The sequence below is a fragment of the Sminthopsis crassicaudata genome, chromosome 1, assembly GCF_048593235.1.
Source record: "Sminthopsis crassicaudata isolate SCR6 chromosome 1, ASM4859323v1, whole genome shotgun sequence".
NCBI lineage: Eukaryota > Metazoa > Chordata > Mammalia > Dasyuromorphia > Dasyuridae > Sminthopsis > Sminthopsis crassicaudata.
The window spans coordinates 129384171-129411065 of record NC_133617.1 but is presented as its reverse complement, the minus strand read 5'-3'; the positions used below and the strand labels follow the sequence as shown (position 1 = coordinate 129411065).

General features: G+C 32.4%; 1 protein-coding gene across 1 annotated transcript in view; it reads right to left on the bottom strand.

Annotated features, from left to right (window-relative positions):
* Positions 1–26202, bottom strand: part of SYBU (syntabulin) — a 134933-nt gene extending 108731 nt beyond the window's left edge. The window contains exon 1 of the mRNA XM_074266826.1: positions 26088–26202. The gene's annotated coding sequence lies outside the window, so the exon portion shown is untranslated. The remainder of the gene's footprint in view (positions 1–26087) is intronic.
* Between the last annotated feature and the right edge of the window lie 693 nt (positions 26203–26895).

The window sequence follows — 26895 nt, the reverse complement described above, 5'->3', positions numbered from 1 at the left end:
CTAGGACTGAGACTTGAGTCTCTTGATTCCTGTTTCTATGTATCTCAAATCTCAAATACCTACTTAACAAACAGTTAAATAATAAATTAAGTAATATTTTAAGTAAGAACAGTTTGAACAAACCACTATATTCCAAAGTAGACCTCATTCTACAAACCCGCTATGCTTGTCTCAAAGGAAATAACTGAGAGTCCCTGCACATAAATTACTTAATTTGTTTTCTCAGCACATCTTCATGCAAGTAGTTCTTCCCACAGAGCTCTGTTAACTTCAAAGACATGTCTCCATGGGAAAGAAGCATGTGAAGTGTGGAGAGCAGAGGAGAATTTGAGAATGCACTCATGAGTCTGAGGACTTTTATTTAGGGCTTTTAATTGTTGCAACTGTTAAAATTTCGAAACTATTCCCATGTTTTGATACTACCCATTACCTATTAGAGCTGAGGTGGAACAAACAATAATTACTTTGATTAGTTTTCTAATGTTCACTCTTTTACTTCTGCTATTGTCTATTTTTCTTTCCTTTCTTCCTTAATACAGACTGCAAGTCTAGTCCCTGAAGCCAATAAATTTGTCCCCAGTCCATATTTATAAATTATTAGGTTGAGGAAGCATTTTGGATTTGGGGAGACACAAAAATAGCAGCAATACATATTCTGTCCTCAGAAGAACATGTATGCAAGTAACTCTGATACAATAGGGATGAACAAAAGGATGAATGAATGAAAAATCATTTATGAATGGCTAACTACATAGCCACCTATTTTAAGTACTGAAGAGATATATAGAAAAAAACAAACAAGACAGCTTCTGTATTCTAGCATGGTAATAACTGTAAAGGCAAGATTCAGGTAAAACCTTATGAAAAATTTGAGGAAAGATTATGTCAAGTTAAGGAAATTATCTGAAAAACTTTTATGGAAGTGGCACCTTAGTTAGGTCTTAAAGGAAAGGACAGATTTCCATAGTCAGAGATGGGAAGAATCCTGACTCCTTCTGAAAATGGTTGATAGTATGATCAAGAATTCAAAGAGAAGAGTGGGGAGGATAAAAATGGAGGATGAAGAAGTAGTCCACTTTGGATGAAATATTTTTGTTTGTACCATATTGCCTGACTATGATAGAAGAGGAAAAAGTAAAAATAAGAAGGGCAGAAAACTATTATATTAATCTAAGCAAGAAGAGATGGGGCATGAGCAAAGGTTATTGTAGTGGGAGTGGCAAGGATGGATTGGAGATGAAGTGGAAAGGATGAACTAGAGATGAGAAAGAATATTTATTCAAATAGAGTTTAAAGGACCTGATACCTGATATGAGGTGAGAGATGAGAGGGACATCAGAGATGATTTCAACATTACAAATCAGGGTGAATGGGATGATTGTAAGATCCAGTGTTGTGTGATGGAAAAAAAAAAAAAAAAACATGGAGCTAGATCTAGATCTATTGATGATTTGAGTTTTAGTCTAATCTCTCTTACTAACTATTCAATTATGGGCAAGTCATTAACCAGTCTTGGCTTCAGTTCTTCTTAGAGTAGAATACTTCTAATATCCTTTCTAGGTCAAAATTTATGTGTGATCTCTGATAATAGGTAAGTTAGGAGGAAAAGGCCTTTTCTCAAACGTTTTCCACTGCCTCTTCCTTCCCTCTCAACAAAAGACCTTATTCTTTACTGAGAAAATAAAGATGATGGAATACTGTTGTGCTATGAGAAATGAAGAGTAGGATTGATTTTAGAAAAACATGGAAGTAATTACATGAAATAATGCAGAGTGAAAAGAGAACCAAGAAAAGTATATACTAACAAAAATATCATTCAAACAGTAACTGTGAATGAGTAAAGTAGTCTGAGAACTATGAACATTCAAATCAACTACAAATGACTTATGAAGAAAAGTGCTACTCACTTTCAGAAAAAGAATTAATATATGGAAATATGAAGTGCAGAATTTCACACATATATTTATAACAAATGTTGGCCTTCTCTAATTCATAGTTGAAAGGGAGGGAAGGAGACTTATTAAAAATAATAAAAAGAAAGGCAATCCATAATAAACTCCATTTTCTCTATCGGAGTACTCCAATGCCATCCCCCATGCTCTCCTCCTTAACTTCAGTCTCTGAGAAAGAAGTAAGCACTTCTCCCTGTCTTTCTACTTATGACCTTGAGTCTTTCATATTTCCTCTGAAAGTTTTCTTCTTTGATTATTCCTTCACTCTTTAATCTTCATTTTTTCTCCATCTAGTAACCTTTTCCCAACCTCCAAAATCATTGATATCATTAAACTAGTTCTCAAACAACTTTCCTTTGATCCTGACATTTCATTATCATTCTATTCTTCTTTTTACTTTCTTTAAATAAAAATCACCTGTTTATATTTAACATTTATTTAAAAATCTTTTTGAGTTTCAAATTCTCCTCTTCCCTCTAGTACCTTCCTTACCTATTAAGTCTCTAGAAGAAAAATGTAAACAATTTACTTTGGCATTTCAAGTTCTTTAAAATCTAGCTTCAGCCTCTCTCTCTCCTAACTTATTCCATATTGTTCCACTCATGCCCCATTGTCTTATATTTGAAATTCTGTCTCCCACATCTGTACCTTTATACAGGTTGATTCCCATTCTTGGAGTATGCTTCTTACTCCTTCCTGACTTTTGGAACATGGGTTCTACTAGCATTCTAAGTCTCCCAGATTCTTAGAACTCTCATTTTTCAAATTTTCTTATATTTATTTAAAAGTTTTTTTTTTTATGTTTTATCACTTGAGTGTAATTTCTTCCAGGGACAACACTGTATCATATGTGTTTTTCTATCCTAAGTACATAATACAATGCCTTACAGCATGTACCCAATAAAGGTTTATTAAATTGCATAATAAGTAAATTAAGGCAAGAAATAGCTGACAGACAATACCATCATTCCATTTCACTTTGGCCAGTTTTAGTTTTTTTAAATTTATTTTAATTTTTAAATTTTAGCTTATTTAAACTAAAACAAAATTATTTTATTGGTTGGCCCATACAGCATTAATAAAAGTAATTGCCCTGCTATCTAGAAAAAATACTTTACTGCTTTAAAATAAAATTTTAGATTATGGACGAAAACACAGAAAAAATTTTTTATCATCAACAGGATGATTTCAGAGAGGCCTGGAGAGACTCACATGAATTGATGCTAAGTGAAATGAGCAGAACCAGGAGATCATTGTACATGGCAACAAGAAGATAATATGATGATCAATTCTGATGGACATGACTCTTTTCAACAATGTGATGATGTAGGCCAGTTCCAATGATCTTGTGATGAAGAAAGTCATCAACACTCAGAAAGGGGACTGTGGGAACTGAGTGTGGTTCACAACATATCATTTTCACTCTTTTTTCTGTTGTTTTCTTGCATTTTATTTTCCTCATTTTTTCTTTTTGATTTGATTTTTCTTGTGTAGCAAGAAGATAATTGCATAAATATATATGCATATATTGGATTTAACATATTTTTACCATATTTAACATACATTAAATTACTTGCTATTTGGGGGGAATGGGGAGAAAGGGAGGAAAACTTGGAACACAAGGTTTTGCAAGGTTTAATTTTGAAAAATTATCCATGCGTATGTTTTGAAAAAAACCTTTAATAAAAAAAATAGTTTAGTAATCACTAAAGGATTTTTAAAAACTAGCATCAGGTATCTTTAGTGCCTATTCTAATGAAACTTGGAATCTGATAGAGATCCCAAATTATAATATTCTCTTTTTTTATCAGGAAGAATACATACTTCTGTCTCATAAATATGATTATCTGATGTTCTCTTGTCAGAGGTAGTATGTTTGTTTTAGTTAATTGAGAAAAGAAAAATTTGAAAGCAAGCCTAAGATCGTGTACCTCTGACTGGACCTACAATACAAATATGCATTAGATGTTCAAGGCCTTTTTTTTTTTTTTGATAATTTTATTCCTATGAGATGTTAGCACTGGGTGTAGCTGGTTCTGTTCATCACATCACATCAAAAGGAAATCCTTATTCAATACTGCTGATGAAACTGGAAAGGACTAGAGAATAGAAATTACATGATAAATATTGTTGAATTTGCCTTTGTTGGCACACACTTCTAGAGCTCTTATATTGAAAGATGAGTGAGACTTTTGAACAGATATCATTCCTAAGCCAATTGGGACATGACTACATTATTTAATTTTAGCAGGTTTTCAAAACAACTGATAAGTATTTCAAGTTCTTTGACTTCATATTCCTCCAGAGTTTGCTTATTTGGAGGCTATATGTTGATTATAAGAGTTTCAAACACTGGAATACATCATCTTTACATAATTCCCCAAATGGGAGGTGCACAGTTTTCTGTGTCACTTTGTATAAATGAGAACACTTTCTTTGAAGCTTTTAAGCACCACCATTTAGTCTGATTCCATTGAAGGATACCCTTTTTGAATTTCTTGAATTTGAATTCATGAATAAATCATTTAGAGGACCATAAAATACTCCATTCTTTATCCTCTTTAGGGTTACTATAGAAATTCTCTATAAGAAATATAGCACAGAACAAATCTACATCATTTTGAAGTGACACTGTCAGCTTGAAGAGGGGATCAAATATCTCAATAAGAAGTAAGATGTAGGACAAATTTTAAGTTAATTAGAATCCTCAAGTAGTCCTGGAATCTTGTTTTGTCCCTAGGCCTTGCTATTCTCTCACTGATTATCCCCTTTGATTTGCAACACTACCACAGGAAACAGCTGGAAAAAGGCCTTACTTGCTCAGTTTCTGTGCTGAACCCAATGAATTCCACTTATTTTCTCAAGTATGGTACAAACATTTCTTCATAATCTCTATAAAAGTTTTCAAGTGACAAAGAATGGGAATATTTTGACACAAGTTATAAAGAGAAGTACATATGTACAAAAGTTCTGGAAATAATATTTTTGAATATGTCCTTTGCTGTTTGTTCCAAATAATGACTAAGATAGTGTAACTGAAATTGAAAAAGGCATTTTCTGCATAAGGAAATTCATTTGGAGGTTAGAACTAGTGCCATCACCCATAAAACCCACAAATTTGTTTCTGATGTCCAAAACAAACTCTAATAAGGAATGACGATAGTATGTTTTTAGCATTCCTCTCTTAGGCATCTTTTAAATCCAATAAATTGTTATTGTTTAGTCATTTCATTCATATCTGACTCTCTTTAACTTCAGTTGATATTTTCTAGGAGATATACTGGAGTTGTTTTCTATTTCCTTCTCCAGCTTATTTTACAGATAAGGAAATTGAGGTAAATAGGGTTAAGTGACTTACCTAAGGTCACACTGTTTATAAGAGTCTGAAGATTTTAATTCATGAAAATGAGTTTTTTTAACTCCAGGACAAACTCTCCATCCACTGTGCCATCTAACATGTGACGACTCAATTTTATCTACAGAATATATGTTATTTCCAGATTACTAATGCTTATATGTGTAGACCTATCAATAAGTAGAGGAAAATATGGTGCTGCTAAACAGTAGTAATGAGGATCTGCTCTACATTTTTTCAGAGCTATCTATGAACTCCTTATATTTAACTTAAGTCATATAAGTTTGACCAAAATCAAAACCATGGCAGGCTTCTTGCTGAGCAATATGAAGGAAGTGAAAAGGGAATTCCCAACTTAGTCTTGGTGTATTCAATGTCAAATTACTTGGCAACTTTTTACCTTTTATTTGCCTCAGTACTTGCAAAACTCCATTTCATAGACCTCAAATCTAAGTGTTCAAAGAAAGCACATGCAGGGTTTTACAAACTGATAGCTCTTAGATGCATTTCATTTTGAAAGTGCTTATTCACTATTATTGTTCTATAAGAAATGACCATCAGGATAAATACAGAGAGGCTTGGAGAGACTTACATGAACTGATGCTGAGTGAAATGAGCAGAACCAGGAGATCATTATACACTTCAACAACAATAGTATATGAGGATCACTTCTGATGGATATGGCTCTCTTCAACAATGAGAGGATCCAAATCAGTTCCAATCGATCAGTGGTGAACAGAACCAGCTACACCCAGTGAAAGAACACTGGAAATAAGTGTGGACCACAACATAGCATTTGCACTCTTTCTATTGTTGTTTGCTTACATTTTGTTTTTTTTTTCCTATTTTTACTTTCTTTTAAATCCAATTTTTCTTGTGCAACAAGATAATTGTATAAATATGTTTACCTATATGTTTACCTATATTGCATTTAACAAATACTTTAACATGTTTAACATGTATGGGACTACCTGCCATCTAGGAGGGGGGTGGAGGGAAGGAGGGGAAAAGTTGGAACAGAAGTTTTTACAAGGGTCAATGTCGAAAGATTACCCATGTATATGTTTTGCCAATAAAAAGCTATAATAATAATTAAAAAAAAAGAAAGTGCTTATTCACATTGTCTTTTTTCAGGGAAAAGGCCACAATGCTATTAATAAAGGTAGCACTAACATTTCACATCAACCTAATTTGTATAAAACCTGATGTTTTATGCACATTGAATAATAAATGATATCTATCACTACCACAGTATCAGATTTATACTGCAACCAGGCATAAACACTATTTACTTATGTCATTTTAAAAATCTTCCATACACTAAGAACTCTTTTGTTGGCTTTCCCTTTTGCATGGCTTTTCCCTGTACTTTACTCAATTGTCTTTTCCTCCAAAATTTAGTCCTTCCTCCAAACTTGTGAATAGTTATGATCCAATCTGATGCCAAGGCCAGAAAAGAAATAAAGAATATTGGAAATATTTGTAGGAATCCTTGTAGGATTGCCTTTCCAGTTAGTTCTCAGACTTCTTTTATAGTCCTGTTACCATGTAAAACAAAATTCAAAGCAAACAATAACAAATAGACATTATTTTTTCTTACTATGTCAGCCTAAACATTTATTCTGCAATAAGGAAATCTGTCCTCAAGCCATTGATTAAATGAATTTAAAATATGATTAATTTTGAGTTATCTTTTGGCTTTATTCATCCAAGTTGACTTCTGCAGCATAAGTATATAGGAAAATTTTTATTCTAATTTTAAATTTATTTTCATAATTAGAAAGCAATTTATGTTTTTAAATTAAAAAGTAAATTTCAGGTATGAATGTGGGAAAGAAACTAATAGTTTTTTGTAGGTTCTTTGGTTTTTATTTTACAAGTAAACATAAGATTGCTTTGCACCATATTGAAAATTTGTGGATTCCTTGAAAATGCTTTTCATTATTTATGTATAATAAGGAAACATTGCCAAATAACTTTTTAGTACCTCACACTTGTGAGTTTTTATTCTTGATTTTACTAATCTTCTTGGGAGGCCATGGTTGATTTTCAGATTGAGTTTTAGATATTCAGTCACTTATGGTAATTTTGTATCTTATGCTTCAGGTATGCTTACTTCACCAGTTGTAATAGGGTGAGCCTGTGTACAGTTTTGCATATGGTACCTGCCCAATTAGAGATGCTCTTAATTCAAAACTTAATAAAACAATACAGTTCTTTAAAACAATACTTTTATTGCATTATCAAACAATTATTAATCAATGAAATCAATAAAAGTGAATAAGAATAACAAATAATTCTTTATATGATGCTATTTTTAATCTCATTGTATTTTAATGTTTTTTGAAAAGCATAATTCTTTTCAAGTTCTCATTTTTGCATATCCTGCACGTCTATAGTCAGATTGATCCACAAGAGGATAGTCTGGAGAATAGTTTCTTCTTGATAAAATAATGTACTAATAATGGCAGAAAAATGCATTATATCCTAATCTTAACCAGGACCATGAAAATAATATGTTAAAACAAAGTTGGAAAAGAATACCTTATACTTCAAATTGTATCTAGAAGATATTTAATAAATGGTTATTGAAAGAATGAATGCTTTAGATATGGCCTTAGTAAAAAGTGCATATCAAATGATTCATCTGATCAATCTAATGAGAAAATTTTATCATATCAGAATATATATTACATAGCTCAATTCTTCCTTGTATGCTTCACTTGACTTACAAATAGATCAAGCATGAAAGAATTGTACTACATTTCCCCCCTGCAGACTAAGTATTCTCATATGATCATATATATTTTGATTTGCCCATGCTTACACAGCTAATAAATGCCAGAGAAAGGATTTAAACACAGATTCTCCTGACTCCAGGTCCAACATTGTATATATGTGCCTCTTGATTCTGTCCCTTTCCACTTCATTCCACATTGTACAATATAGATTATCCCCCCTATCTTGCCTTTTCTGTCATGATTTGTTCACTGATTTTTTCTCTTTGCCTGGAAATGTGATCTACCATATCAAGTCTACTATTCCAAGAAAAACAGAACAAAACAAAACAACCTTTCCTTTATCTTGTTATTTCATCAAGTTTCAATTCAACCTTTTACCTTTCTTGAACTGACAAATTTCTCTATTCACATTTGCTGCCTCCACATCCTCCTTATCCATTCATTCTTTCATACTTAACACTGATGTTTCATTTCTACTCATATCATTCCACTGGAACTGCTTTCTTGTGAGTTGAAAATCATCTCCTTACTGTCTGAATCACATGGTTCAAATTTTCATTTTTCCTGAGGACTACAAATTTTTTAATACTCCCTTTCCCCTTGTCTCTTAGTACATTAAATAAAGTTCAGAACCTCTCTAATTTTGTCTTTGTTCTTTTGCTTGTTCCATTTCCCTTTTTCTGTTCCCTAATGATAGATATTCCCCATGATTGTTTCTCAATACTCTTTTATTCTCTGCCTACATGCTCCCTCTTAGAGACCTCATCTTCTTATAATATTACAACCAATATCTCTATACACCTTGAGTCATACTTTTTATCTTTACTCCAACCTACCATTTCTAAGTCCCTATTAGATATGGTCTCTTGAACAGGATATTTGCACTTCAAATTCAACTTCTCTAAGATAGACTTGAATTCTACTGTTCCACATCAACCAAATAATCAATAATCACTGATTAAACATTTACTGTGTGCCAGGTGCTGTGCTAGATACTGGAGATTCAAAGAAAAAATTAGAGTCCATACCCTCAAGGAGTTCAAAGGAGACAACCTATACAGGAATAAGAACATATAAAATACAGACAAAAGAAATACAAATTAATTTTGAGGAGGTAGGCAGCAATTATTGGAAGTATTATGAAAGCCTTCATGTATAAGATGAGGCTGCTTCTTGAACTTTGAAGGAATAAGGGGATGTTTTAGAGTTGGAAATAAGGAGATAAAGCAAGATAAGAATGGTGGATACCCAGTGCAAAGTCATAGAAATGGGAGATGGATTGTTGTGGGTGGAGAATTATAAGAAAACTGGTTAGACTGGAATATAGGGTGTATTAAGGGATTAATGCATAATAAAGCTGAAAATATAGATTAGAGGAAGTGCTTTAAGAGAAAAACAGAATAATCTTGTGACTATGAATCTCTTGAGAGAAGAGATTAGTTTTTTGGGGGTTGTTATTTATTTATTTTTTTGCCTTCTGTCATATCCCTATCATTTAGCACAGTATCTGGTACACAGCAGGAACTTAATAATGCTAGTTGACTAATTTGTATTTTATTCTATAAATAACAAGGAATCTATTGTATTTATGTAGAAGAAGAGTGCCTTGGTTAGGCTTGAACTTTTAAAAAATAACTTGAGGGGCAGCTAGTTGGCACAGTGGATAGAGTTCAAATCTGATCTCAGACACTTAACACATCCTAGCTGTATGACCCTGGGCAAATCACTTAACCCCAATTGCTTCAGCAAAAAAAAATCACTTTAGCAGCTCTGTGAATGATGTAATGCAGTGGGAAGAGACTTGAAGCATGAAAACTAATTAGGGGGCTCTTGCAATTGAATAAGCAAGGGAAGGCCAAATCTACCCACAGCTTGTTTTTGTATGTGATAAAAATGATTTAATATTTTAAAATATAATAAAACTTTATTTTAAAAATGTAAAAGAAAACACATTCCTAGATCAAGGGTCATATGAAAACTGGCAACTGTCCAACTGAGCAATAATTTGCTGACCCCTGGTCTAGACCAATGAGCTCCAAAATGGAGACATAAAATGAAGAACTAGAAAAAGAGACTGAGAATGATTATACAGGTAGCAGAAGAAACAAGAAAGAGCCCTGTCATGAAAGTTCAGAGAGAAAAAATGTACAGGTGAAGATGGGGATCAACACTGTCAATTACTGTAGAAGGATCAAAAAATATTATGAAAGGGTCAGATCTGATAATTAGAAATAATTGCTAATTTTGAAGATCATTCTTCTGTAGAATCTTAAATTTAGAGCTTACAGGCCATTAAGTTTACTTTCTTTATTTTATAGATAAAGAAACTGAGACATAAAGAAGGTAAATGTTTCCATTGTCACATAGCTAATAAGTGCCTGAAATGGGATTCAAACTCTACTTTCTTTCATTTAACATCCAGCAATGTCAGAAACCAGAATGCAGAAGATTTAAAAGAGAGAGGAGAGAAATTAGAGGAAATAAGTTTAAAAACATCTCCTTATATTAATGTTAATTAGAAGATCAGCCTAGAAGGACATAGTAGAGGGATAAGGACTTTGTATTTCATTGATTTTTGGAACTCTTGGTTGGGAAAGCTTTCTCTACCAATGTAAATCATAGTTTGCAAATTACAGCAGTCTAGGAGAGTTGCTTAGAGCACAGCTTACTTGATCTCATGTATGTAGATATATAAAAGAAGTATACAAATCAAATTTTTACTGATAATAAAGCATTAAAAGTGATTTATTTTAAAACTTGTATACATATAGTTTTATCATTTTTAAAGATGAAAGCAAAATTGCATACTAGTGAGATGGATATGCTTGTTTATTTTTACAAAAAGAATTAAAGTAGAGTAAATGATATTTTTTTTTACTGTTGCCCATTTTTTTGTGCTCCACATTCACCTATATAACACTACATGGAGTTTTGACCCACAGTTTAAGAAGCTTTGGTTTAGAGCTCTAAGAAGTTAAGTGATTTGCCTAAAAGTCAAGGTGGGATTTAGAACTAGGTATTCCTGGTTCAAAGTTTGCTCTCTATTATGTCATGCTGCATAGCATGTCTGATAGTTTTATATTATGCTCTTAGAACTTGTTATGCAGTTGTTTCTCAATTTTGTCTGTCTCTTTGGGACCCCATTTGTTAAAGATACTGGGATGGTTTGCCATATCCTTCTCCAACTCATTTTATAGATGAGGAAACTGAGGCAAACAGGACAAAGTGACTTACTCAGAGTTATTATATTATTTAATGATGTTGTAAAAGGAGTGACTATTACTAGTCAAAATCTATTTTTGTCCAATGTTATTCTTTCTTGTCACAGCATGATTCTCCAATTGTATGTCCTCCATAGCCTTTTTCTTACTTTGCTACCCACATTAGAGACCATGCTTTATAGCGATGTTATCAAGCTTATATAAAAAAAAGGCCAGAAAACCATTTTTTAAGGATCCCTAAGAGTCACATATTGATTTAGGAAAACATATAATAACATTATCTATATTTTGTTATATTTTGTTAAATATTTCCCAATTATATTTTAATGTAGTTCAAGCTGCACTTGGGAGTATCACAGATTATGAATCTGACACCTCCACTTTAGGGGAATTTTTGCCCTGAGGTTTTTCTCTCTTGATTGGTAGCCCAATGTACTCTTACATACCTATTTATTTTTCATATTTAAATATTTCCTTTGGTTTCTGTTTACATCATCTCTGGTATATTGGAGTCTCCCAGATTTCCCAATGAAGTATTTTGGTGACCCAACTCTCTCATATACCTAATTGGTTTTTTGTATTTAAATATTTCCCTTGGTTTCAGTTTGTATTACTTTTAATATATTGAAGTCTCTCCTAGACTTCCCTTTCAAAAAAGCCTTAGCTGCATCTTATTGCACACTAAGATTTTTAGGCCACATGTCTACAACTTTCTCACCATGAGTATTCACTTTTATTCTCATTTTCTTCTTATATTATATATTATAACCAAATCATATATTATAACCAAATTCTGCCATTTTTCTGGTGTGGATTTTATCAATACTTCTCTCTGATCTTATAATATCTGTAATGTTCAAGACCAAAGTATCCCTTCCTGACCACCAATCCCCTATGTGTGTTGTCTTTCCCATTAAAGTAAGCCCTTTGGAAAAAAAGACTATCTTTGCTTTTGTATTTATATCCCTGACATTACACAGAGCTTTCCACATTCTAAAAGCTTAATAAGTACCTATTCATTTATTTGTGCTATCTGAAGCAATGGCAGCTTCAATTCTCTTGTGCTATACACACTTATCTTTTTGTCTCATTTCTTGTGCTTAATTTTTGCTTCATAAGATCATGTATTTAGAACTGGAAATGACTTCATTTTATTTTAAATGAAGTGAGAGAAAGTGATTTGCTCCCTGTCACACAGATAGTGACTTCCAAGAAATGAATTTTGATCTAGGTCCTGCAATTTGAAAGCTATTTCTCTTTCCTCTGTACTTTTCCACAGTCTCTATTTTCTTATCCTAAGTTACTTCTTTGCCTTCCAGGATTGACAGCCAGTGATTTTAACTGACATTACTTGGTTGTTGTTTCTCAGTGTAGAGGAGGTTGTTGACCCCTCTCCCAATGCAGTTAATTAGTTTGAAGGGGAGGTATTATGTGTAGGAAGGGCCAAGAGTTCTGCTATGCATACTAATGATTATTGCTACTATCATTAACAGGAGGAACACAGGTGTTTTCATTTCATATATCAAATCAGCAAACATTTTTTAAAAGCCTATCTTGAGCAAAGCATTATACTAAATAATATGAAAAATCCAAAGAGGCATAAAACATGGTCCCTTTTTCTAGGACCTTAAAATCTATTTGGATGCAATGATAACATATGTAATATACTTTACAAATCTAAATAGCTTATATAAATATTAGCTATTAAAAGAGAAGACATGGGATCATTGATTTAGACCTGGGAAGGGATCTGGATAAGGGAAAGTAATTTATCCTTCTTATTTTGTGGATGAAGACACTGAAAGCCTAGAGACATGACTTAATAGGAGTATATAAGTAGCAAATGTGTGGCAGAATAGGATTAAAATATAGAAATTCAGGCTCAAAATCTAGCATTCTTTTCATTACCAAAAAATCATAATGTAAGAGCAATTCATTGCCAAATGAATAGTATGGTATATAGTATGGTATATGGTGATATATATGGTTTATTGTATATAGTATATGTGGTATATGGTGATAGTATGGCATATAGTATGGCATAGTATAGTAGTATAGTCAAGAATTGAGTTCTGTAGGAAACTGGAGAAAATCATTTCAGGCTGAGGCAACAAGGAACAGTTTTAGAGGGAATGAATTTTTTTCAGGAGAAAAATAAAAGTAATTTTATGTTTTTTAATAGTTTTTATTTATTTAATAGTTTTTTAATAGCATGGGTTATTTTACAATATAGACAATTGCCAAACCTTTTTGTTCTAATTTTTCCCCTCCTTCTCCCCCCCCACCAGATGGCAGATTGACCAATACATGTTCAATATGTTAAAGTATAAATTAAATATAATATATGTATACATGAGCAAACAGTTGTTTTGCTGTCCAAAAAGAATCGGACTTTGAAATAATGTACAATTAGCCTGTGAAGGAAATCCAAAATGCAGGCGGACAAAATTAGAGAGATTGGGAATTCTATGTAGTGGGGGTTCATAGTCATCTCCCAGAGTTCTTTTACTGGGAATGAATTTTTTAATAAAAGCTTTTTATTTTTCAAAATACATGCAAAGGTAATTTTTCACCATTCATATTTACAAAACTCTGTAATCTAAATTTTTCTTTCTCCCTCCTTTCCCCATTCCTTTAGACAGGAAATAATTCAATGTGTGCAATTCTAAATATATTTCCACATTTGTTATACTGTGCAAGAAAATATCAGATCAAAAGGGGAAAAACATGAGGGAAAAAAAAACAAGCAAGAAAACCACCATCACCACCACAACAATGGTGAAAATACTATGTTGTGATCTACATTTGATCCCCATAGTTTTCCCTTTGGATGCAGATGGCTTTTTTCCATCACAAGTCTATTGGAGTTGCTTTGAATCACCTCATTGTTGAAGAGACCCAAGTCTATCTCAGTTGATCATCACATAATCTTATTATTGTTGTATGCAATTTTATCTTAGTTCTACTTACTTTACTTAGCATCAGTTCATGTAAATCTTTCCAGGCTTTTCTGAAATAAGCTTGCTCATCATTTCTTATAGAACAATGATATTCCATTACATTCATATATCATAACCTGTTCAGTCATTTCCCCAACTGATGATCATCCACTCAGTTTGCAATACCTTCTCAGTACTATAAAATGGGATGCTAAAAACATTTTTGTGAATTCTTGTGAATTCATGTGAATTCTTTTCCCTTTTTAATGATTTCTTTGGGATATAGATCCAGTAGAGACATTACTGGATCAAAGGGTATGCATAGTTTTTAACCCTTTTAGCATAGTCTCAAATTGCTCCCCAGAATGGTTGGATCAGTCCACAACTCTACCAATGATGTTTTAGTATTCCAGTTTTCCCACATCTCCTTCAACATTCATTATTACCTTTTCTTGTCATCTTAGCCAATCTGATAGGTGGAGGCGGTGAAGTGATGAATTTTGAGCTGAGTCTTCAAGAATGGATAGGATTTGTAGAGGTATCAAATACCCACACCATAGAGTATATATGGCTTGTAAATTCCACACTACATTCCAAACCAGTTTAAAAAACAATTGAGAAATGCTTAACAAAATAAATAAAATATATTGCAACATCAGCAATATGAATTTGTGGTTTTCTAAGTAAATAAACAGACAATAGAGATCCCATTTCTATTTGAGTTTGATACCTCTACTAGGAATTATAGAGGATACAACTTGGAGTGAGGTCAAATTCTGTCTCAGACATATATTAGCTTTGTGAATAGAGGGAAGTCATTTAACTCTTCACATCTATACAACTCTCTAAGACTGAAAGTTACAGAAAAATTGTTTATCTCCATTACAGACATCATGGAAGGATTTTTTAAATTGAAAATTCACACATGGATATGGTAAAAGTAAAAACACAGAAGCAGAAAAAGAGAAGGCATATTTTGGAAATAATAAGTAGACCTGTTTTTAATGCACAAATGTGAGGGAATAGTAAAAGAAAAGATGAAAAAGTCCAGAATACAGAAAGCCTTGAAGATCTCACTAAGAAGTTTGGATTTTGTTCATTAAAATGAGCAACCACTGGAGATTTTGGAAACAAGAATATTACGTGGTTAAGACATATTATATGCTAATATTTACCAACTATGTATTTTTAAAAATTATTTATTTTTATGATTACAAACTATTACTTTAATCATTAAAATGATAAATAAAATTTAGAGTTTACAAATATGAATATTATTAGAATAAGATAATACTAAGGATAGTTTGATTAGGTATTCATAAATAACTAGATATGAAAAGCATTAAAATTCTTCAGTATTAAAAAGGTAAAACCCATGTGTTTTGTCAAAGGTATTTTATTGAATTTAAACTAGAAAGATTAGATGTAATTAAAGATTAATATCAAAAAGTTGTATTTTTTACTATAAGTCAGTTAATTAGTGAACATTACATCTTTCTCTAGATTTATAACTTCAGGAAGTTCAATGAGTTTCTAATAATTTAATAAAGGCATAGTGGGTATACTAGTTTATTTATAATCGTATATTTGTCTCCACAGAAACAAAAATCTGATTAAAAAATTCTAAGTTATCCCTGCATCTGCTATTCTTCTATCATCACATTTCATCAAGTTTTCTATCATAGCAGTCATATAACAACGACACTTTCATATCCTGAAAGCTTTATATAAATCACACATTCTTAAATCACTAATATAAAATGCAAGTTTTTTGTTTCCTATTTTTAGAATTTACTGACAGATTCTTTAAAAACAAAAAGCCTGCTGTTCCTCATTTTTATATCTATAAACTTTGAGAGCCTGTAAACAAGCACATTTTACTAAAATTTCAATGTACTTCTTTGAGACTTTCAATACTGAATAAGGTACATTAAATGTCAACTGAAGCAAGTCTTCAGGCTGATATACTGATGATAATGAGCCAAGGAAACTGCTGTGCTTTGAAACAGGCATTTGTTTGACCAATATGGACATGAACCCAAAGTAATAAAATATATTTGATGAATGTCTTCAGATTTCTTTGAAGTTGTATAACAAATTTGGAGTGCAATGTCTTAACTTATTGGAGCATACCATCACTGAGAGATATTTATTCTTTCCCTTAAATTCCTCACTCTCACTTCCCAAGTGGTTATAACTTATCCCAAGAGTAATTATAACAGTTCTTTTGTTGTAGCAAAGACCAAAGACTAGGAGGGAAAATGGGGTGCCCATCAATTAGGAAAATGGTTAAACAAAGGCAATGGAAAATTATTTGCATCATGAAAAATGGTGGTTATGAAAGATTCGTAGTTAAAAATAATTTATGAACTGATCTAGAGTGAAATGAGTAGCATGAGCATAAAATGATAACAGCAGTAATGCAAAGCATCTCTGAAAGACTTCAGATCTTTGATCAAAATAGTGACAAACTGTGTCCAGAATACTAAAGATAAAGCACATCACCTACTTATGAGCTGACAAATAATGGACTAGATATGCCATTTCAGAACTGGTCAATTTATTGATTTTTGTTACAAAGGAGGGTTTCAGTGGATGGGTATGTGTCGTATTTAATGAATAATGACAAAACAAGAGAGCATTAAAGAAAATATTTTAAAAATATACAGAAAATAAAAATAATTTCTGAAGAGGAGAAAAGTTTCTAGCATTTTAGTTTCTACCTTGTCACATGTAATATATACTTGAAAAAATATTTAAACAGAATTTCATTTACTTGTACAATCATTTGTATTATTCACATACTGATATGTTTATATTTACTGATGATTTTTGACATTTGTAATAAGAAAGAAAAACTTTTTTTACTCCCTGAATGAAAAGTAACAGGATGGACTGGATAGAACACGAGACCTCAGATTCAGTCTCTGATATTTGGTAATAAGTGATCATGTCCCTACATTGTTGGTGGAGTTGTGAAAGAATCCAGCCATTCTGGAGAGCAATTTGGAACTATGCCCCAAAAGTTGTCAAACTGTGCATACCCTTTGACCCAGCATTGCTGTTATTGGGATTATATCCCAAAGAAATACTGAGGAGGGGAAAGGGACCTGTATGTGCCAAAATGTTTGTGGCAACTCTTTTCGTAGTGGCTAAAACTGGAAGTTGAATGGATGTCCATTAATTGGAGAATGGTTGGGTAAATTATGGTATATGAAGGTTATGGAATATTATTGCTCTGTAAGAAATGACCAGCAGGAGGAGTACAGAAAGGTTTGGAGAGACATATCAACTGTTGCTGAGTGAAATGAGCAGAACCAGAAGATCACTATACACTTCAACAACAATACTGTATGAGGATGTATTCTGATGGAAGTGGAAATTTTCAACATAAAGAAGATCCAACTCACTTCCAGTTGATCAATGATGGACAGAAATAACTATACCCAGAGAAGGAACACTGGGAAGCGAATGTAAATTGTTAGCACTACTGTCTATCTACCCAGGTTACTTATACCTTCGGAAGCTAATAATTAATGTGCAACAAAAAAAGGTATTTACACACATATATTGTATCTAGGTTATATTGTAACACATGTAAAATGTATGGGATTACGTGCCATCGGGGGGAGGGAGTGGAGGGAGGGAGGGAATAATTTGGAAAAATGAATAAAAAAAAATAAGTGATCATGTCCCCATGATGGTCACTTATCCTCTCAGAGACTCATTAGCGAAATGAGTATAGTGATATCTGTAGCGTTATATTAGTGAGAGGCAGAGGTATAGATGATCGAGGAATGGCTTTGAAATCAGAAAAGCTGCTTCTGATGCATACTAGCTATGTTTATAAGACTAGGTCACTTAACCCCTTCACCCAGCATTTAAGAGTATACATTTTTCAGTTATTCATCTTAATAATAAAGGATGCCATTACATAGTCCATTACAAATATGTAAATCCATATCAAACTCTTTGATACCTATCTTAAGTCTTTGAAGTAATCATAGGAGATGATGAATGTAAAATGCTTTGTAAAACTTAGAGCAAAATATATGTCAACTATTACTGACTGAAAATTTTCTCAACCTATCAGATTCAGCTGTCACATTTCAGCATACAATCTGATCAAAGGAGTCACATCACACAATTATACTTGCAATAGTATTTTCAAGCTAGGCAGCTAGGTGACTCAATGGATAGTGTGTTGAGCCTAGAATCAGGAAGATCTGAATTTCAATCTGGCCTTGTAACTTAACCTTTGCTTTAATTTACTGGAGAAGGTATTGACAAACTATTACAGTATCTTTGCTTTAAAAAATCTCCCATGGAAAGTATGATGCATGAGATCATGAAAAGTTGAACACAACTGAATGATTGAACAACAAACAAATATTTTGAGATCATCAATATGTATTACATACCATATTCAATCCAACAAGCTTTTATAAAGTACCTACATTATAGATACTGTTAGGCTCCTTGTATCTTGTATAAAACAAAATGAAAAAAAATAGTTTATTCCTACATAAACTAAACTGAGAAAGTAATGAGAGGCTTTAACTCTCATAGCAGAACAGCAGTAGTCTTCAGTCCATTGGGGGTAACACTTCCCAAAGAATATTAGAACAAGTTCTGAGATGTATTAGAAATTGTCCATCACAAGTTCCACTGTCATCAGACCACCTTTTAACAGAATTGGAGAAAAAAAATACTAAAATTCACATCTAAAATCAGCATCTTCTTTCTTAAATACACTTGAAAATGGAATGACTAGTTAAAAATGATAGCATACCTATTTTCTCAAGCTTCATTGAAAATAATAGATTAGGTCAGCCCATAACTGGGAACAATGAGAGTAAATGGAATGTAACAATTATTAACAAAGCTTGATTTGGTTCATGTAATTATTATACTATAGATTTGTTTTCCATCACCCTCTGGTGGTCAGTTGAAGATAAACACACATTCCTTAAAGAATGATCTTCAATGTACTTTAAAAAAGATTTCCAATAAGAGTAATTTTGGTTTATATTTCCAAACACATGTGTGCATAAGTGCATTGAAAAGACAATTTTTTCCCTAAAAGCGAATTTTAACAAGCTACACATCTTGACAAAATACAAAACTGTAACTTGTAGCCTCTCTTGAGGAAGTTGTACTAAAGGGTTTCTCATGTTTCTTTTAACTCTAACATTCCATTATTTTTCTTTTAGACCAATGCTGTCCTGAATCATTATCAAACACATTTTGTTCAGTCTATTAATATAAATAGGATTTGATTTTAAATAGGACAAACTGCGAGTACCTCACCCATTCCCATATATGAGATAACCTTAAAAAAACACAAAACCCCCCCCAAAATCAACACTGTATAAGATTTTGATTTTATAATAAAAATTATTTCAAATTGCCAATGGCTTCCTAACATTTCCATAGAGTTTTAGTAATAAAAGAAAATGCAGAGAAATTGAAACTCATTCACCTTTGAATGTGAATATTCCTTATCCTATAACAATAATTAGTTTAATGTCTTGATTTGGAGTTTCATTAGGATAAGAAATCCTGATGTGGCTTCCCTTTTAATTGAGTATAATAAAGAATTTAATAAAAACACCATTTACGAAAGTCACTTTTTCTATGTCTATTATCAATACAAATTTTAGCATTTTTGTACACTGCCCATATTTTATCTTTTCTTTTTCCTTACAACTGAGCAGGGCTTCTTAACTGGAGATAGATCCCCAAGGGCTCCATGAATAGATTTCAAGGTATCCATGAACTTGATAGAAAAATAACAACAATAAACAACAGCAACAACTTTAGTTTCACTAAGTTAATTGTAATCTAGCATATTTTTTCAATCATAATCTAAAACAAAACAAAATAAAATATTATTCTGAGAAGAGATCTGACTCTGTACTCACCAGACTACCAAAGGGCCCATAACACAATGAAAGATTGAAAATTTCAGCTTTAGAGTTCCTTGTATCTATTTCCCTGAAATTATGTATACATGTATGTTTATGTATATGCATATATTATAGGTATATATATTGACTATTTTTCAATTTCAAAAATAAATATTCAAAGTGATTTGGAAAACCAACTAATTAACTAGAAAATTTGAACTACTTAGAGAACACAGAGAATTTTGAATGAAAAGCCTATCACCCCTCACTTCCAACAGTAATTCCTTTGTATATGTACATGTATATATGTATATGTTTATATGTACACATATACACATTAAAAAATAAAACAACAAAAAACAAAGTCCTAAACCACTGCAACAACATGAAATGAAAATAATAATTAAAACCAAAGTTAATTTTGCTGCTTACAGATTTAAAAAGAAAAAAGAAAGCCTGCTATGCCAAGGGCCTCTGAGAAAAAAAAAAAAAAAAAGTATAGGTTCTTCTGAAGGGACTGTCTGTCAGTTCCTCTAAAGTGATCACTTCTTTCATCAACTCATTTATCCTGAGTTATCTGAATGCCTATCAGTCAAGATTTAGCTATTTTATTTATACAATTTTAGCACCATAGTGTTTTTTTGGGGGGTGAGGGGAATATGACAAATTAATTAAAATGAAAAGTTATGCAATTTTGGATTCTCTTCATACTTAAATGAAAGTTACTATGCAAACAGCTTTCAGAAAACCATAAGTTACATTAAATTTGCCTTCATCTAGATTCCATTTTTCTTATGCCTTTTTCTTCATCTTAGGTGTGGTTCTATCAGAATAGTGCTAAAGCAAAGAAAGGAAGGAAAATAGATAAAAAAGAGATTCCTAAGTGCATATTTCATAAGCTTTCCATTAATTATTCATATCATTAGAGTTTGAGGGAATATATAGCATTCTCTTAGATGTATCCTTTGAGAAGTGCACTCAGTCTAAGCCTCAGAGGGTCTCTTGCAGCAGGGGCAAAGAGGGAAGCTGATGAAGTTGGCAAATGCGGTCCACCAGATTTTTTTCTACAATCAATAATATTCCCATGGGCCCCTCGTTCTACTGAAATTCAGTTCTGGGTTTTATCAGTTCATCCCTAGCATTTGGAACAAAAATATACTCATTGAAAAAAAATCTTCATCTTTGTAGTTGAACCATATTTTTCTCTAAAATAGAAAATGAAAATTATTTTTCAATCAGGTTTGTTTTCTGAAATTCAATCTACATCATCTTTATTCATCCATTGTAGATGCAAGAAAGAATTTTCTCATTGTGAGGACTTGATTAAAATGAAATAATAAATAGGACAGCAACATGGATGTGCCTTACTTTATTTCAGTTAATAACCTGCTTAACTATTTTTTCAACTTCAGAAATAAATATTCAGGCAAAGTGAATTGGAAAACTAACCAATTAACTGGAAAATCTGGCCTATGTGGAGAACACAAAGAATTTTGAATGAAAAGCCTGTCTCTACCCACCTCCAACAGTAATTCCTCTGAACAATCCAATCTGTTCAATCACTTTGTTCTTAAATTTTTTTTAAAGAAAAGAAACTGTTGCAGATTAAAGTTGTCTAAGAAGTTATCACCTCTCTATTTTTTTTAATGTTCCTGGGGAACATTTAAAATTGGAGTTTCACAATATCCAAGGGAAATATATTCATCTGCACTACGAATATACTAATATAAGTTAATTTTGAAGTTTGCAATGATTTTATTCAGAAGTCACTGATTGATGGATCTGGGATCTATTATTTACAAATAAATGGTAGAATGTCAGTCATATTTTAAAACTGGATTTAAGTTATTTTCACAACACAATAATCAAAAGTTATTAAAATTCAAGTCATTGAAATAAAAACAAAATCACAAATTGAGAATTCTATATTAAGGGTTAAAAGACATTTCTGATGTCATGTAAAACAACCTGTTCATGTTACAGAGGATGAAACTGAGGCCCATAGAGATTATGTGATTTATCTCCAGTTGTCTAGGTAGAAAGTTGCAGAGCTCAGACTTGAAGCCAGGTGCTCTGAATTCCAATCCAATGGTCTTTCCTCTGTACCACATTAGATGATGTCATAATGTCTGGGTATCATGATGAAATGACTATCTTATAATATATATTCTTATTAATAAACAGCAGGGCACAGTGGTATAGAGTTGGCCTTGGAGTCAAGGAAGCTAGGATTCAGTTCCTACCTCTGATATATCCTATGTGTGCTCCTTACACAGGTCAATAGATCTCTCAATATTCAGTCTAAACAACTTTTTAAGATCTAAGTTGTAGAGAAGGTCCTGACCTTCCATCAATTGGTAAAAGAGTTTCCTAATTGGGGATTCCCTACAACAATGAAATTACTGATCCAGTCCTTATTCTACACTTAATAAATGATACCGTAGAGACATGACCTATTAGGCAATGAAATTTATCCTTATGTTCAAAAGATAGCAAAATATGTCAGTTCAATAGATTGTGGATTATTACTAGTGCTTAAATATCTTAGGCTATGGGTTCTCAAACATTTTGGTCTCAGGACTTCTTTAAAATTTATTTAGTTTATATGTGTTATATCCATCAATATATAGGTGTATAGAAATAAACATAGCTTAGCATTATTATGAAAATAATTTTGAATAGCCTTGGCTAGTCATTGGTTTAGCCATTGGGATATCAAATTTAAAATATCTGGGAAAGAAAGATCTGATAAATATACATTTATTGGGCTAAAGTGATCAAGCAAATGTACATCTCAAGAAAATCCTAAATGGTTCTAGAAGGGGCAATCTGCAATTATCACTTAACTATTGACAGCAATCACTATAAAAATCACCAAAATTAAATGATTAAAATACCAAAATATGGTCTGCTAAAACAATTTTTCTTATAACTCCCTTAAATGAATTGCAAAGCTTTCTTTACTTTGAATCTTAAAAATAAGAAAACATGGGATCATTTATTTTGTGATGCTTTCTATAAAGGCATATTTGACCAATGTTGATCAAAAGGACACTTTTTCCTTATTTTAACTATTTTGGATGAAATTCCTTAAACTGTGAATTATGCTGTAGGCAGAGTTCTATAGTTACTTTGTATTTCCATAACTTTATTGTTTTACAGACTTTATATAAAGAAAAATGTTTCAGAGGCATAGGCAAACCTTGATTGAATTCACTCAAAACAAAACCGAAAAGGAATCAAAATAATCCAGGGAATGCTAATTCTTCCTTTACTACTGCTTTAAAGTTGACTATAGATTTAACTGATATAAATATTACTTGTAGTAGCAATCATCACAATAGCTAGTATTTGTATTTATATAGCACTGAAAGTTTTGCAAAACAATTTTAAAATATATCATTTTGTCCTCACAACAGCTATAGGAAATATATGTTATCATTATGATAATTTTACTGATGAGGAAACTGAGGCAGACTTGTCAAATGACTTGTACAAGATCATACAAGCAGTATGTGACATTGTTTTTGAACTCAGATCTTTCTGATTTCAGAACCAGCACTCTTATCTATGGAGCAGCCTTGTAACCTTAATAATGTTCAAATAGCAACTCTTTAAAGATGCAAAGAATCTCTTTGAAACCTATTTGATTCCACTTTGATTTAGGGATGAGTGATTATAGTACATTTCACAGATAGAAGAGGATTCTCTGATCCTAACACCAGCACAGTAAATTACTTCTTTTGCTTTTTCCCCTTCTCTCTATTTAGAACTTATCCTATATAAGTTATTATAAATTTTTAACTTGTGTGACCTTGGATAAGTCATATGACTTCTCTCAGTCTAATTTTTCAACTGTTTTTTTTCCTTTTTGGAAAGTTCAAAGATTATTCTATCCAAAGCTCGCTAGGAAAAGCCTATGTTTGGAGGGAACAATCCAGACTGGGGTGTTGGGATAGGTAGACTGCTCTAATTTGGAGGTTTTAGTTGCTGGTTCAGTTAAGGATCGTGACAAATGGATCATAAACTCAGAGATGAATGGATCCTTAGAGACAATCTAGTCTAACTCCTTCAATTTAGTTCAATTCTACTGGCATTTAAGTGGATTCTACATTAAGGTAGTGTACTAGACATTTGAGATACAAAACAATCTCTGATCTTTATATAGTATTGGAGAGATATGCCATTGATGGTAGGATTGAAGAGAGCTTTTCAGAAGAACCAAACAAGCTAGTTAAAGCAGCATCCCATTTTTTGGCACATTTAAAGATAGTCACATAACTTAAATGGAGATATCAAAAGGAACACAGAAAGAGAAACAGAATCAAGAAAGTGTATTAGCATAGCATTTGCCATCATCCTTAAGTGAGACAGGAACTAAAACCTCCAAACTACAGCAGTCTACCAATCCCAACACCACAGTCTGGTTTGACCCCTACAAACATAGGCTTTTCCCAGAGAGCTTTGAATAGAATAATCTTTGGACTTTCAAAGAAGGGATGGATAGTTAAAAATTAGACTAAGGTTATATGACTTATCCAAGGTCACATATTAAAAATGGCAAACCCAGAATTTGAACTCCATTTCTCTAATGCTAAATCTCTAACTTTTTCCCCATAGACTCTGTCCTTTCAGAACTATATACATATAAATGCATGTGAACATATAGTATATATGTATATGAACATATCAGGATTATATGGATTCTTATACAGAGCCTCCATCTTGCTTCCAAAATATATGGTGAGAGAAAAAAATAAATGATAGTTTAATTCTAAATAAATTTAATTTTTAAAGTAGACAGAACACTGCACACTAAGCATATTACAGGGAATGAGTTTTTCAGCAGCACATTTAGTGACCTAATGATGATGATTGTCATTTTAGCCTCACTTTCTCTCTTAAACAGGCAGAGAGCTTCTCTGTGCTAACAACGAAGATGTACATGATCTTGACTACAATATAATTTGAAGTATGGTAAAAGTGGAACATGGAAGAATCATTTACATCACAGTTATTGCAGTTCTATATGCCATACATCTGAGACAACAATCAACAAAGTTCTTAGGGGCCTGTACTTTTGTGAGCACTGGAGTAGCACGACTAAAAAGAAGACTGCCTCAGGATGTCTCCCAAGAAAGAAGTCAAGCGACAAAGTCTATTTTATTTTCAATGTATTTTAATGTAATTTTTTTGGAAAAATTCTCCATCACACTTTAATATATACTGTTAAATTTATAGCATTAGTTTTGAAAAATGAACATATTAGATGATTCAACAACATGTTTTTGAATTTTTCTTTCCTTCCAATTAGAGATTTAAATCTGTCAATGTGGTTTACCCAATTAGAATAGCACTTAAAATCTCTTAAGTTACAAGTCTTTCTACTTCTATAACTTAAAATGGAATAATCTATTGTAATATGCATCTATATGCAATATGCACTTTCCTCTTTATATTCCTTTTCTTTTCCCCTTTCTTTTCCTTTCCTTTTCCCTTCCTTTTTCCTTCCCTTCTTCATTTCCCTTTTCTTTTCCCTTCCTTTCCCTCTCTTTTCCTTTTCTCTTCTCTTCCCTTCCCTTTATTTTCTTTTCCTTTCCTTTCCCTTCCCTTCCCCTCCCCTTTCTTTCCATTTCCTTTCTGTTCCCCTTCTTCTTACTTTCCTTTCTTTTCCCTTTCATTTATTTCCTTTTTCTTACCCTAAAATTATAACTTATAAGTTTTTTTTTTGGTAACAGATGAGTTCTTATTTTTTCTGCATTTGCCATAAACCAAGCAATTGATCTGGGAACTTAAGAGTTGCAGTTCCTACCCTTGAATTATCCAGCAAATTAGTTCAATATGTACAAAAAGAAATCTTACATCTTTCTCACCCTTCCTATAGTCAATTTCCTGTTCTCAATAACCCCATTCCCACACATTTTCACGTCAGAAAAACAAATTCCTCTTACCATCAAAAAAGAAACTTACCTATTATAAAGGAGAAATAACAAGAAAATACTGGTCCAGGCAAAAGACAGTCCAAGGAAAACTCCTTGAGTCCTAGAGCCTAGGAACTGAGCAGCAAGTTTAAATGGATCTCAAGGTAAAAGTGATGCAGCTGTCCTCTGATGTGAGAATATCAAAATCTGCAGTGACCTCTTCTGCTGCTGGAGCTGCCCCTTTGTTCTAAGCACAAAGCTAATGCTAAAATTGTAGTTTGCTCTTGCTTGCTCAGTGAACACTGATGCAGTCTGACACACAGCTTGTAGCCTGACTATCTGACTATCAAAAGGAGGAGAAATCACAAGATTGCATCTGTGCCCCTCATTTAAATCTACCACAAAAATGAGCCAGACCAGATGTGTGAATCTGAGGGATGGAAAGCTGTGGTCATGTTAATGTTATCTGACCTCATTTGAAAAAATGCATTAGAGTAACAGGGAAAAACATAAAGTGATTCTCCCTCCTCCCTTTCCCTAGATCAGGAGTGTTTGTTTGTCCATTTCAATTGTTATTTCTTGATGGCAAGAACATTTTGCTTCTATATAAAACCTTTAATGATTCAGATGAAAAAGAAGCTCTATAGGTCAGTGTAAGATAGGGAGATCAAAGTATAATTGACTGAAATTATATTAAAAAACTAGGTCCAAGAGCAGGAAAAAGCTCAATAGATTAACTTTTGAAGCTGTAGAAGAATCCATCTAAGTATAACAGCATACAGATTCTTTTTAATAGTGTTTTCCAAGTTTCTGGACAGGATTACAGAATTAGGAATTATAAATACCTCTACTGCTTA